Below are 13,142 nucleotides of genomic sequence, written 5' to 3' on the forward strand. Positions count from 1 at the left end.
CTACGGGACGCGCGGGATAGGACTTTGCCAGGCCACGTGACCCAGAGCGGCCAATCCCCGCGCCTCAGGGACCCATGCCCACTATTTCCGAGCCCTGCCCTCCTGATTGTCCCGCGCGGGAGCCGCAGGGAGACTGGTCGGCAGGGGGCGACAAAGGGCAACTTGAGCCGCCAGGACGCGGTTGTGGAGGCCCCAGAGCTGCCGGGCAGTAGCGATTTCCGGGACGGCTGGGCGGCCAAGTTCGATGACCTTTCTATGGCGTGTGCGGTCGCCCAGGCTGCCCCGCGTCTGACATCCCCGGGACAGTGGGCCCTCCTTGTGTGGCCTGGCGCATGGTTGCTGGCCCACCCCGCTCTGCCAGGCCTCAGTTCCTAGTCTCTGAGGGTCTGGGCTTCTGTAGGGACGTAGGAGTTACAAAATGCCCCCTCCGCCCATGTTCCCCCATTTTTTGAGGTCTTGACCTCTACCTCCCAGAGCTCACGCTGCCTGCTCCAGGAAGCTTGTCTCGGATCCCTGGGACGAGACTCGAGCCCCACCCCTGACCCCCGTGCTCTCGGGCCCACAAACAGGTCCCTGGGCCTTGACGCATGGTCATCTGGGGACGCCTGTCCCAGAACGCAGGGTCTGGGCAGAGCCCCCTCCCCAGCCATGGCCCCAGGTTCGTTGGGGGTCCTGAGGCTGGTAAAGGCCGCCTTTCGTCAGGCTGAGGCCATGAACTTGGCACGGGCCATCACCACCCACAGCCGACTAGGAGGAGACACAAAGGGAGAGGCCCCTGCCGAGGCCTGAGGTCCCTGTGAGCCGCGGGGGCTGGGCAGCCGAGAAGCCGACCTTGATGGAAGGCCGACCTTGATTAATTAAGGTATCTGGCAGAAGAAATTTATTTCTTCTCTTTTTTTTCTTTTATTTTCTTTTTTTTTTTTTCCCCCTGACTTCTCCCACCCTGCCCTGAGCCCATCCCTATCTGGACTTAAGCCCTCGACCACTTCGGAAGTGGGTGAGTGGTGGTGGGGGGTGGTGATCATTTGCCACAAAACACAGCTTCTGGAAACAGGCTCTTCCAGAATTCAGCAGAGCCTGCTGGGAAGGCCACTCACCCCCGCGGGTGCAAGGGTTTTGCCAAAAACACTGGACACGGAATTAAGCCTTACCGATTTATCTTGGTGATAGCCTCTCCCAGAGAAGGTCAGCTCTAAAAGGGAAGAAAAGTCTATCCTCGGTTATAATTTTTTTTTCTCTTTGAGACAGAGTCTCACTACGTTGCCCAGGCTCGAGTGCAATGGCGCAGTCTTGGCTCACTGCAAGCTCCGCCTTCCAGGTTCAAGCGATTCTCCTGCCTCAGCCTTCCGAATAGCTGGGATTACAGGCACCTGCCACCACGCCCAGCTAACTTCTTTGTATTTTTAGTATACACGCGGTGTCACCATGTTGGCCAGGCTGGTCTCAAACTCCTGACCTCAGGTGACCCGTCCACTTCAGCCTCCCAAAGTGCTGGGATTAGAGGCATGAGCCACCGCGCCTGGCCTGTTATCATTTTATTGAGTGTAGTATTTTATATTTTATTCCTTTAGCTAGTCAAGAAAAAAAAAGGAATAAAATATAAATCCAGGAGGCAGAGGTTTTGGTAAGCCAAGGTCGCGCCACTGCACTCCAGCCTGGGCAACAGAATGAGACTCTGTCTCAAAAAAAAAAAAAAAAAACAAAAAAGACAGCCTGGGCGTGGGGGCTCACGCCTGTAATCCCAGCACTTTGGGAGGCTGAGGCGGGTGGATCACAAGGTCAGGAGATGGAGACCATCCTGCCTAACAGGATGAAACCCCGTATCTACTAAAAATACAAAAAATTAGCTGGGCATGGTGGTGCATGCCTATAGTCCCCGCTACTCTGGAGGCTGAGGCAGAATAATCGCTTGAACCTGGGAGGCGGAGGTTGTAGTGAGCCAAGATCGTGCCACTGCACTTCAGCCTGGGTGACAGAGCGAGACTCCATCTCAAAGAAAAAAAAAAAAGAATAGATTAATCCATTCGTGGGTTAATAAATTAATGGATTAGCATGTGAGTAGAACTACATACATCCCTAAGAGCTTGATGGAAGGCTGACCTTGATTAATTAAGGTATCTGGCCGGGCGCGGTGGCTCACGCTTGTAATCCCAGCACTTTGGGAGGCCGAGGCGGGCGGATCACGAGGTCAGGAGATCGAGACCACGGTGAAACCCCGTCTCTACTAAAAATACAAAAAAAATTAGCCGGGCGTGGTGGCGGCGCCTGTAGTCCCAGCTACTCGGAGAGGCTGAGGCAGGAGAATGGCGTGAACCCGGGAGGTGGAGCTTGCAGTGAGCTGAGATCGCGCCACTGCACTCCAGCCTGGGCGACAGAGCGAGACTCCGTCTCAAAAAAAAAAAAAAAATTAAGGTATCTGGCAGAAGAAATTTATTTCTTTCTCTTTTTTTTCCTTTTCTTTTCTTTTTTTTTTTCTTTTTTTGAGACAGGGTCTAGCTCTGTTGCCCAGGCTGGAGTGCAGTGGCACAATCTTGGCTCACTGCAACCTCTGCCTCCTGGGCTCAAGTGATCCTCCCACCTCAGCCTCCCAGTAGCTGGGACTACAGGTACACGCCACCATGGCTGGCTAATTTTTTATATTTTTAGTAGAGACGGGGTCTTGCCATGTTGCCCAGGCTGGTATGGAACCCCTGGGCTCAAGTGATCTTCCCACCTCGGCCTCCCAAAGTGCTGGGATTATAGGCTTGAGCCACCTTGCCTGGCCAGAAGAAATTTCTAAGTGTGAAGTGAAATAAAATACAGAGACAAATCTCTAAACTGAAAACGTTTTATTTGAGAAGCAAGAATGGCAATTTGGGGCATATAAACAGACCAGGTAGTTTTCAGTATGTCTGAAGAACAAAGAGAAGATTGGACGTTTTATAAAAAAGAAATATTATGCGTTGTTTTAAAAGGAAGTTAATGGCTATTAGTAAAGTTTTGGGGAGCTGATGAGCTCTGGTGAGCAATGATGATGACGCAGGTAAAACCAGTCTTAGAGTTGCACCAGGTTGTTTCAGTAACAGGTGGGTAAACTGGTGTCAGGTTACAACAGGCAGTTTCAGCAGCCAGGTTTGCAGAGAATGACATTCTTGGAGCAATATTATGTGACCCCAGTGCTTTTTCCTCCTGGCCTCTCAACTCTGTTTTAGTTGGGTCTGACAACAGTAACCTGGTTGTATGATCAACTTTCACATTAGCAAAATAGAGACGGAGCTGCGTGATGACTTATACTAATAATTCTTTTTTTTTTTTTTTTGAGACAGAGTTTCGCTCTGTCGCCTAGGCTAGAGTGTAGTGGCATGAGCTCCGCTCACTGCAAGCTCCGCCTCCTGGGTTCACGCCATTCTTCTGCCTCAGCCTCCCGAGTAGCTGGGACTACAGGTGCCCCCCACCACACCCGGCTAATTTTTTGTATTTTTAGTAGAGACGGGGTTTCACCGTGTTAGCCAGGATGGTCTCGATCTCCTGACCTCGTGAGCCGCCCGCCTTGGCCTCCCAAAGTGCTGGGATTACAGGCATGAGCCACCGCGCCTGGCCCTTTTCCTTTTTTCAGATGAAGTTTCGCTCTTGTCACTCAGGCTGGAGTGCAGTGACGTGAATTCAGCCCGTGCCACCACACCTGGCTGATTTTTGTATTTTTAGTAGAGTTGGGGCCTCACCATGGTGGCCAGGCTGGTCTTGAACTCCTGGGCTCAAGTGATCCATCTGCTTCAGCCTCTCAAAATGCTGGGACTACACGCTGGGACACGGTGCCCAGCCCTGCCTAATTTATTTAAAAAGGAATTTATTTCTTACAGTTACAGAGGCTGAGAAGTCCCAGGTCGAGGAGCCACATCTGGTGAGGGCCTTCGTGTTGAGAAGTCCCAGGTCGAGGGGCCACATCTGGTGAGGGCCTTTGTGTTGGTGGGGGCTCTCTGCAGGGTCCTGAGGCAGTGCAGGGCATCACATGGTGAGGGCTGAGCATGCTAGCCCACTCTCATGATAACCCGTCAATCCAATAGCACACTAAGCCCTCATGACCCAGTCACACCTTAAATGCCCTACTTCTCAATATTGCTACATTGAGAATTAAATTCGAACATGCATTTTTTTGTTTTTTTTTTTTGTTTTTTTTTTTTGAGACAGAGTCTCACTCTGTCACTCAGGCTGGAGTGCAGTGGCACGATCTTGGCTCACTGGAACCTCTGCCTCCCTGGCTCAAGTGATTCTCCTGCCTCAGGCTCCTGAGTAGCTGGGATTACAGGTGCCCACCACCACGCCAGGTTAATTTTAGTATTTTTAGTAGAGATGGAGTTTCACCATGCTCACCAGGCTAGTTTTGAACTTCTGACCTCAAATGATCTGCCCACCTCCCAAAGTGTTGGGATTACAGGCGTGAGCCACCACGCCGGGTCTGAACATGCATTTTGGGGGGGACAAATATTCAAACCATAGCTTTCTGCCCCTAAATTCCCCAAAACTCATGTCCTTCTCACGTACAAATATACTTATTCCATCCTCGTAGCCCTTGTGCCGTAACTAATTCCAGCACCAACTCAAAAGTCCGAAGTCCAGAGTCTCATCTGTAATCCCACAAAATCAAAACAAGTTATCTACTTCCCAGATACAATGGTGGCACGGGCATAAGGCAGACACTCCCATTCGAAAGGTAGGAAAAGGCAACATGAAAGGAGGAACAGGCCCCACGCAGGTCTGCAACCCAGCAGGGCAGACATTAAGGGTTAAAGCTGGAGAATGATCTCTTTTGACTCCACATCCTGCACCCTGGATACATTAGGGCAGGTTGGGCCCAAGGCCCAGGCAGCCCGACTCCTATGGTTTTGCTGGGGGCACGTCTGGCTGTCTGGGTTGGAGTGCAGTGCCTGAGCTTTTCCCAGGTGGATGTGGCATGCTGCCCGGGCTGCGCAGTTCTGGGGGCCCACAGTGGTCCCACTCCCATGGCCACACTAGCCATTAGCCTGGTGGGGACTCTGTGCTGCAGCTCGGACCCTACGTTTCCTCTGGGCTTTGCTCTATGGGATCTCTGTGGTGGCTCTGCCCTTGTGACAAGTCTCTTCCTGGGTCCCCAGGCTTTCTTTTGCAATCTGGCTGGAAGCTGCCAAGCTTCACAGCTCTTGTGTTTTGCAAGTCTGCAGAATGAGGCTGGGCGCGGTGGCTCATGCCTGTAATCCCAGCACTTTGGGAGGCCAAGGTGGACGGATCACGAGGTCAGGAGATCGAGACCATCCTGGCTAACATGGTGAAACCCCATCTCTACTGAAAATACAAAAAAAAGAAAAAAATAGCCAGGGGTGGTGGCAGGCGCCTGTAGTCCCAGCTACTCGGGAGGCTGAGGCAGGATAATGGCGTGAACCTAAGCAGAAGAGGTTGCAGTGAGCCGAGATCGCACCACTGCACTCCAGCCTGGGTGACAGAGCAAGACTCCATCTCAAAAAACAAACAAACAAACAAACAAAAATTAGCTGAGCATGGTGGTGGGCACCTGAAGTCCCAGCTACTTGGGAGGCTGATGCAGTGAAGCAGGAGACTCGCTTGAACCCCTGGAGGCAGAGGTTGCAGTGAGTCGAGATCGCATCATTACACTCCAACCTGCGCAACAAGAGCTGAACTCTGTCTCCAAAAAAAAAAGTCTGCAGAATGAGCACTGTGTGAACCTCTGCCAAGGTTTATGACCTGTACCTTCTGGTACTGCAACAGGAGCCGCACCTGGGGACCTCTGGAGCCACAGGTGCACCAAGCATGCAGCGCTGTGCAGGGGTGTGGGGATCAGAGTCCCAAGGCAACCTTGGGCAGCGAGCTCATGGAGAGCCACCCCCACCCCCAGGTTTGTCCCCTGACACCACTCTCCCTCCTAGGCCTCTGGGCCTGTGACAGGAGGGGCGGCCTCCGTGCTCCAGGACTCTGCATGCCTTTGGCAGTGTCTTTCTGTTGTTGTCTTGAGGCATGGCACCTGGCCTCCTTCTACGTGCTAGTCTCTTTAGCAGATACTCAGTGGGCTACACCCATGGTTTCCTCTCCTGAACGTACTTTTCCACCCTCTATATGGCCAGGCTGAGAGTACTCCAAATCCTTCTGCTCTGCTTGCTGTTTGCCATTTTTTTTTTTGAGACGGGTTCTCACTGTGTCATCCAGGCTGGTGTGCAGTGGTGTGATCTCAGCCCACTACAGCCTCAACCTCCTGGGCTCAAGCGATCCTCCCACCTCAGCCTCCAGAATAGCTGAGACTACAGGTGCACACCACTGCACCTGGATAATCTTTTGTATTTTTGGTAGAGACGAGGTTTTGCCATGTTGCCCAGGCTGGTCTCAAACTCCTGGATTCAAGGGTTCCACCCATCTCCCCCTCCCCAGTGTTGGGATTACAGATGTGAGTCACAGGGCCCCGCCTCTGCTTTCCTTTCAATGATTAAATTCTGTCTTCAGATTATTCCTCTGCTCCTAAATCTTTTTTTTTGTTTGGTTTTCTTTTCTTTTTTTCTTTTTTTTCTGAGACAGAGTCTCACTCTGTCGCCCAGGTTGGAGTGCAGTGGTGCAATCTTGGCTCCTGCAACCTCCGCCTCCCGGGTTCAAGGAATTCTTCTACCTCAGCCTCCTAAGTAGCTGGAACTACAGGCATCTGCCACCACGCCCGGCTAATTTTTGTATTTTTAGTAGAGACGGGGTTTCACCATATTGGCCAGGCTGGTCTTGAACTCCTGACCTCGTGATCCACCCGCCTCAGCCTCCCAAAGTGCTGGGATTACAGGCGTGAGCCACTGCAGCTGGCCTCCTGAATCTTATACTAAGAATAATTAGTGGCCGGGCGTGGTGACTCACATCTGTAATCCCAGCACTTTGGGAAGCTGAGGTGGGTGGATCACTTGAGCCCAGGAGTTCGAGACCAGCCTGGCCACCCATGGCAAGACCCCATCTCTACTAAAAATACAAAAATTAGCCAGGTGTGGTGGCGTGGGGCTATGGTCCCAGCTACTTGGGAGGCTGAGGCATGAGAATTGCTTGAACCAGGGAGGCAAAGGTTGCAGTGAGCCAAGATCACAGCACTGCATTCCAGCCTGGGCAACAGAGAGACTCTGTCTCAAGTAATAAAATAAAATAATTTAGCCAGTTTTAGATGTTCTGTTGTGAGCAACAGAAAGAAGACTAAGACATCACATATAATAGATAGATAGATAGATAGATAGATAGATAGATAGATAGATAGATATAGATATCTATCATATATCCTTGTGTCAGAGGTGTTTGAACCAGAGTGATTCCATCTTGAATAGGAGATGGGTAAAATGAGACTGACACTTGCTGGCCTCATCCCAGGAGGTTAGGCATTCTAAGTCACAGGGTGAGAGATAAGAGGTCACAAGAGAGACAGCACTTTGGGAGGCTGAGGTGGGCGGATCACGAGGTCAGGATATCGAGACCGTCCTGGCTAACACAGTGAAACCCCGTCTCTACTAAAAATACAAAAAATTAGCCGAGCGTGGTGGTGGACACCTGTAGTCCCAGCTACTCAAGAGGCTGAGGCAGGAGAATACATGAACCTGGGAGGCGGAGCTTGTGCTGAGCTGAGATCGTGCCACTGCACTCCAGCCTGGGCGACAGAGTGAGACTCCATCTCAAAATAAATAAATAAATATATGAATAAAAATAAAAATAAATAAATTAAAAAACCAGGATGCAATAAAGAAGCCAGCGAAAACCCACCAAGACCAAGATGGTGACGAAAGTGACCTGGTCATCCTCACTGCTCATTATACGATAATTATAATACATTAGCATTAGGATTAGCATGCTAAAAGACACTCCAGCCAGTGCCATGACAGTTTACAAATGCCATGGCAATGCCCAGAAATTACCCTATATGGTTTAAAAAGTGAAGGAACCCTCAGTTCCAGGAATTGCCTGCCCCTTTCCTGGAAAACTCATGAATAATCCACCCCTTGTTTTGCATCTGATCAAGAAATAACCATAAGTATGCTCAGTAGAGCAGCCCGTGCCACTGCTCTGCCTGTGGAGTAGCCATTCTTTTATTCTCCCTCCTCAGCTTCCCAAAATGCTGGAATTACAGGCATGAGCCACCGCGCCTGGCCTATTCCTTTACTTTTTAAAGAAACTTGCTTTCATTTTGCTCTGTGGGCGTGCCCGAATTCCTTCTTGCATGAGATCCAAGAACTCTCTCATGGGGTCTGGATCAGTCCCCTTTCCAGTAACACTTGTGTGTAAAATGTCATTGATTTTAAGATGATCCACTGATGCCAGGCGTGGTGGCTCACGCCTGTACCCCCAGCACATTGGGAGGCGGAGGCAGGAGGATTGCTTAAGCCCAGGAGTTTGAGACCAGCCTAGGCAACATAGTGAGACTCCGTCTCTACAAATAATTAAAAAAAAATTAGCTGGGTGTGAGGCCGGGCGTGGTGGCTCATGTCTGTAATCCTAGCACTTTGGGAGGCCAAGGGAGGTGGATCACCTGAGGTCAGGAGTTCAAGACCAGCCTGGCCAACATGGTGAAACCCCGTCTCTACAGAAAATACAAAAATTAGCCAGGCGTGGTGGCAAGCGCCTATAATCCCAGCTACTCAGGAGGCTGAGGCAGGAGAATCGCTTGAACCAGGCAGGGCAGAGGTTGCAATGAGATTGCTCCACTTCACTCCAGCCTGGGTGAAAGAGTGAAACTGTCTCAAAAAATAAAAAAATAAAAATAAAAATAAAAAGTTAGCTGGGTGTGGTAGCACATGCCTGTGGTCCTAGTTACTAGATCATCTCTTTTTTTTTGGACACAGGATTTCGTTCTATCACCCAGGCTGGAATGCGGTGGCGTGATCTCAGCTCACTGCAACCTCTGCCCCCTGGGCTCAACTCATCCTCCTGCCTCAGCCTCCTGAGTAGTTCAGACTACAGGTGTGTACCACTATGCCCGGCTATTTTTTTGTATTTTTACTAGAGACAGGGTCTTACCATGTTGCCCAGGCTGGTCTCAAACTTCTGAGCTCGAGGGATCCACCCATCTCAGCCTCCCAAAGTGTTGGGACTACAGGCATGAGCCATGAGCCACCACGCCTGGCCTGAACAACTTTTTTTTTTTTTTTTTTGAGATGAAGTCTTGCTCTGTCGCCCAGGCTGGAGTGCAGGGTTGCGATCTCCACTCACCGCAACCTCCACCTGCCAGGTTCGAGCAATTCTTCTGCCTCAGCCTCCCGAGTAGCTGGGACTACAGGCGTGTGGCACCACGCCCAGTTAATTTTTGTATTTTTAGTAGAGACAGGTCTTCACCTTGTTGACCAGGATGGTCTCAATCTCTTGACCTCATGATCTGCCCGCCTCGGCCTCCCAAAGCATTGGGATTACGGGCGTGAGCCACCGAGCCAGGCCCTGAACAACTTTTTAAATGAAAATGAAACTCTGTTCCTCAAACAATCTCTGCAGAGGTTCACCAGTGGTCATACTGTAACAGTGGAAAAGAACGGACACAACTAACTCTATTTTTTGTTGTTGTTTTGTTTTGTTTTTGAGATGGAGTCTTGCTCTGTCGCCCAGGCTGGAGTGCAGTGACACGATCTCAGCTCACTGCAACCTCCATCTCCCAAGTTCACATGATTCTCCTGTCTCAGCCTCCCAAGTAGCTGGGATTACAGGCTCATGCCACCACGGCCGGGCAATTTTTGTATTTTTAGTGGAAATGGGATTTTACCATGTTGGTTGTCCAGGCTGGTCTCAAACTCCTGACCTCAAGTGATCTGCCTGCCTCGGCCTCCCAAAGTGCTGGGATTACAGGTGTGAGCCACCATGCCCAGTCCTTTTGTTTTTTTTTCAAGGGGCCTTTACCCATTCCTGTTTGTAAACTGGGATAATTTACAGCACTGAGATAAAATGCACAAACAGCAATCATGTAGTTTGTAAATCTAACTCTGGGATTAGAGGGGAAGTAGGTAAGCCAGGAATTATGTTTTGTTAAGGATTTATGGGAGCATCATGACCCTTGACTAAGGACAAAGAAGTTCCCAACCTCCTCAGACCCTCGCTGGCTCCCAGATGTCTGTGGTCCTCGGTCACCTCTTGATCCCAAGCCCTGCTCATGGTTTCCCCATATCCCCCCTCCCACAAAAAGCCTCTGACCAGCCTGAAATACTGAAGATGGGACTTTATTTTTTATTTATTTATATTTTTGAGATAGAGTCTCACTCTGTCGCTCAGGCTGGAGTGCAGTGGCGCCATCTCGGCTCACTACAACCTCCACCTCCCAGGTTCAAGTGATTCTCTTGCCTCAGCCTCCCAAGTAACTGTGATTACAGGCACCCACCACCACGCCCAGCTAATTTTGTATTTTTAGTAGAGCCGGGATTTTGCCATGTTGGTCAGGCTGGTCTTGAACTCCTGACCTCAGATGATCCGCCCACCTCGGCCTCCCAAAGTGCTGAGATTACAGGCGTGAGCCACCGCACCCCACCTAATTTTTGTATTTTTAGTAGAGACAGGGTTTCGCCATGTTGGCCAGGCTGGCCCAGAACTCCTGACCTCAGGTGATCCACCTGCCTCGGCCCCCCAAAGTTCTGGGATTACAGGCATGAGCCACCATGCCCAACCATGCCTGGCTAATTTTTGTATTTTTAGTAAAGATGGGGTTTTACCATGTTGGCCAGGCTGGTCTTGAACTCCTGACTTCAAGTGATCCACCCACTTCAGCCTCCCAAAGTGCTGGGATTACAGGCATGAGCCATCACCCCAGGCCTTAAGATGGTACGTTAGAACACGAGTTCCCCATCTCAGTTTTGCCAGCTCTCTGAAGAAGCCTGCTTTTCCTCCCACCAACCCTCATCTCTTGTGTCTGGCTTTTGAGGGCTGAGCAGCCAAACCTAGGTTCAGTTACAATATCCAGGATGGAATTGGATGACATCTTGATTTTCTTCCCTCTGGACCCTATGTGCCTGCCTGGACTGCCCTGGCTACCCAGCAGAGTTCTGCCCTCCTTCTCTTGGGTTGCTTGGAGGAAGTGTCTGGTGTCCTTGGCAATGATCACAGTGTGGGTATCTCAGTGGGAGCCACCTGGGTGGGGAGGCTCAGGCTGTGTCATCCCAGATTCCAGATAGCACAAGGCTCCATGCTTAGTGGCTGACATCAGATACGTCCTGGCAGAATCTCCTTTCTCCAGCCTCTTTTGTGAATCTTGGCATGGCTGATGTTAGCTCAAAAGCAAATCATGTTTGATATTAATTTATTAAAGCATTCTGGAAGTTCCTCAGCTGCCTTAGTTTCAGGACCCCAGAGTTCCCAGAAGAACCCTGCATTGGCTAGTGCCAGCCAGTGGCTGTGACGGCCACACCTGCCCTGCTGAGCCTCCTCCAGCATCCTCTGCTCCAGCCCAACCATCCAGACCACACCTTGTACATTACTCCCTCCCAGCCTTTGTTTCTGCTGTTTCTTCAACCTGGGATACCATCCACTGTCCAGTTTTTTGTTTGTTTGTTTTGTTTTTTGTTTTTGTTTTTGTTTTTCGAGATGGAGTCTTGCTCTGTCATCCAGGCTGGAGTACAGTGGCATGATCTCGGCTCACTGCAACCTCCACTTCCCAGGTTCAAGCGATTCTCCTGCCTCAGCCTCCCAAGTAGATGGGATTACAGGCATGCACCACCATGCCCAGCTAATTTTTGTATTTTTAGTAGAGACAGGGTTTTGCCATGTTGGTAAGGCTGGTCTCAAACTCCTGACCTCAGGTGATTCACCTCCCTCAGCCTCCCAAAATGCTAGGATTACAGGTGTGAGCCACCGTGCCCAGCTCACTGTCCAGTTTTTGCAGCTCTAGACCTCACCCATTCTCTAAAACTCAGCCTGACATCACTTCCTTCTGGAGAGCACCCGTCCCTCCTCCCAAGGCCCTATCACAGCCTGACCATGGTAACTGGCCATGGTGCCACTCCTAGAAACCCCGGCTTCCCTGCATCCTCTGACTCTTGTCTTTGCTTCCTCTCCAAGACATGAGCGTCCCAGGACACAGCTAGAACAGTCACAGAGCTTTCTGGGAAGAGTTTTGGAGTCAGACAAGACCTTGGTTCCTTGGTTCCCCTGAACTGCAATTTCTATCATCATAAAATGGGGATATTGATAGTTGTTCACCACTGTGAGGATAGACGGCTGCCCTGGGCTGTGCACTGGGGACACAGCATCAGAAATATCTGGCCTACCTGCATGAAGGGGCTCAAACATGGCGGAACTATGATTAGTAATAGTGTGGTGTTATTATTATATTCATTTATTTGTGTATTGATAGTAAAGTGCAAAACCTTAAGTGAGCAACCAGATGATTTTTCTCTATGTCCACGCTATGGCTCCATCCAGATTGTGTTACAGCAAATTTCCAGCTCCCAGAAGCCTCCAAAGGCAACTACGATTTCGACTTTTACCACCATAGATTAATTTTACCTTTGTTTTATACTTTATATAAATGAAATCCTGCAGCGTGAATGTGGTCAAGGACCAGGGACCAGGCTGCCTGAGCTGAGGAGGGGATTCAGGAGAGGCCGCGTCTAAGCTGGGTCCCAGCACTGGGCAGGAGCAGGACCCTAGATCTGGGTCCTCCCCTCCACCCTGTGTGAATCCACACTGGTCTCCCCACAGCAGTGCCGGGCCTAGGCACTCAGTATGTTTCTCTCTGTGGCAGGGAGGTGGGGTACAGTGAGTCAGGAGTAGGGTTTGAAGGCTATGGGTCAGGGCCAGAAAGGCAGGTTGGGCGAATTGAGCCAGGCCCCTACGTCCGCATGCTGGGCAATGAAGTCAGTGCCGTGAGTAGTCCTGGTGGCATTAGTCATGTGCTCTGTTCTCACCTCCTGGAGCAGACCGTTCCTGCACCCCACTGTCCAGGGGCCCAACCTCGGTTTCCCTGGTGGGACCTTCGAGAGGCTTGGCTCAGCCAGTGATGGATTTGTTCATTTGTCTCTTTCAAGGCCTCACCCCCACACAGCCTTGCTCTTTGTCCTGCCCCAGCCTCTTCAGAGCTGGGACCAGGCCAGGGACCCAAGGAGGATTCCACTTAAAAGTCTCTCCCTTGTGTGGACACCTCATCTACGTCCTCCCCACCCCACGTCCCAACTCCCTGAGGCCCTCCCAGGCCTCAA

General features: G+C 50.7%; 1 protein-coding gene across 1 annotated transcript in view; it reads left to right on the forward strand.

Moving 5' to 3' along the window:
• The first annotated feature begins 243 nt into the window (after positions 1–243).
• DEGS2 (delta 4-desaturase, sphingolipid 2) overlaps positions 244–13,142 on the forward strand; it is a 45,588-nt gene continuing 32,689 nt past the window's right edge. The window contains exons 1-2 of the mRNA XM_063643930.1: positions 244–862; positions 3,840–3,927. The gene's annotated coding sequence lies outside the window, so the exon portion shown is untranslated. The remainder of the gene's footprint in view (positions 863–3,839; positions 3,928–13,142) is intronic.

The sequence above is a fragment of the Symphalangus syndactylus genome, chromosome 8 (genome assembly GCF_028878055.3).
Source record: "Symphalangus syndactylus isolate Jambi chromosome 8, NHGRI_mSymSyn1-v2.1_pri, whole genome shotgun sequence".
Classification (NCBI taxonomy): Eukaryota; Metazoa; Chordata; class Mammalia; order Primates; family Hylobatidae; genus Symphalangus; species Symphalangus syndactylus.